The sequence below is a fragment of the Cynocephalus volans genome, chromosome X (assembly GCF_027409185.1).
Source record: "Cynocephalus volans isolate mCynVol1 chromosome X, mCynVol1.pri, whole genome shotgun sequence".
NCBI classification, from domain to species: domain Eukaryota; kingdom Metazoa; phylum Chordata; class Mammalia; order Dermoptera; family Cynocephalidae; genus Cynocephalus; species Cynocephalus volans.
In genome coordinates, this window is record NC_084478.1 from 90099221 (window position 1) to 90100686 (window position 1466).

The following is a 1466-nucleotide window of genomic DNA, read 5'->3' on the forward strand; positions in this document are numbered from 1 at the left end:
TAAAAAATTGTTATGTGCCTAGAGGTATTCACAATGTCAACAAATCAGCTACAATTTTTTTTTTGCAATTACAGAGTGTTCAGTTAACAGAACAGCAATAATTCTATACAAGCTGTATCAGAGACAACTGAAGATGATAAAACACATATAACTAATAAAACATCCCCACATATAACTAACTTGTTATGTGCACCAACAAGAATCTGCTTTAAATTTCTACCCCAATTTACAATCTCCATAACCAGGCAAGGTTAGTAGCTATTGAAATTACCACCAGGACAGCGTTATTTATAGACACATTTGGTAGTGTGTTTCCTATGCAAAAAAAAAAAAAAAGACATTGCACACTTTGAAAACAAATGTTGCACAGCCTTACATTTCAATTTGTTTATTTTTAAAAAGTCAGCTGTATACAATGAGGTCAAATTCTTTATAAACAATAAAAAACTTCACTAGAGGCAAGTTACTCATCATCATCTTCTTCGACTTCATCTTCAACTTCCTCCTACTTCTAATCCTGTTCATCTTTCTCATCATCCTCCCCTTCCTTCTTTTTCTTGCTTTTTCTTTGTTTTAGCATTGATGATTCTCTTTTTTTCCCCTGAATTAGGGTTTCTTTTAATTTGGCATGCAGCAATATCCTTTTCATATATTTCCTCCAGCTAAGCAGCCTTCTTTTCATAAGGCTGCTTGTCACCTGCAGAATTGTTATTCCACCTCTCTCTCAGTTTCTATACAACATGACTAAAGAATAGACCAAGATATTGTCCTCTGATTTGGGGGCAGTACTCAAAAAAAAAAACAAGAAAAAGACCAAGAGTCCTCTTGAGTGCACTGGTATTACTGAACTTTATTTCTCCCCTTTAGGAGGGATATAGGATTTCATTTCTCTTTCAGTGGGCCTTGTCCACCTTTGCCATATCTTCAGTTTTATTTATTTTTTTCTCGTTAGAAGACATGGTATTCTGCCTCTCTGCACACATGTTAGAATACTTTGAGAAGTTGGCTGAAGCATCTGGGTGCCTCTTCTTGTCCTTCTCCTGACAAGTTGCATAAATAATAAAACTCATGACATGTTTTCTCTCAGCTTCTTAGGATTTCCATTCCCTGTGTTTAGTTATTTTGCCTCAGTGAGACACAGAATTTTTTGCCTAGTGCCCAGTCCCATGACTGTTTTCTTAATTTCCTTCACAAGTAGTTTATTTTTACTGTACAGAAATGAAACTGAATTTTGTATGTTGATTTTGTATGCTGCAACTTTACTATTTTTTTTTAAGTTTTAAGGTTGTTTTGTAGTGTCTTTAGGATTTTCTATACATAAGATCATGTCATCTTCAAACAGAGATAATTTTACTTCTTTTTTGACTTGAATATATTTTACTTTTTATTTTATTTTAAATATTTATTTATGTGTTTATTTATGTATTTATTTATTTTTTGCCTAATTTCTCCAGCTAGTTCTTCCA

General features: G+C 33.1%; 1 pseudogene; it reads right to left on the reverse strand.

Annotated features, from left to right (window-relative positions):
• Window positions 1-463: 463 nt before the first annotated feature.
• Window positions 464-1070, reverse strand: LOC134368132 (high mobility group protein B1-like; annotated as a pseudogene).
• Window positions 1071-1466: the final 396 nt, after the last annotated feature.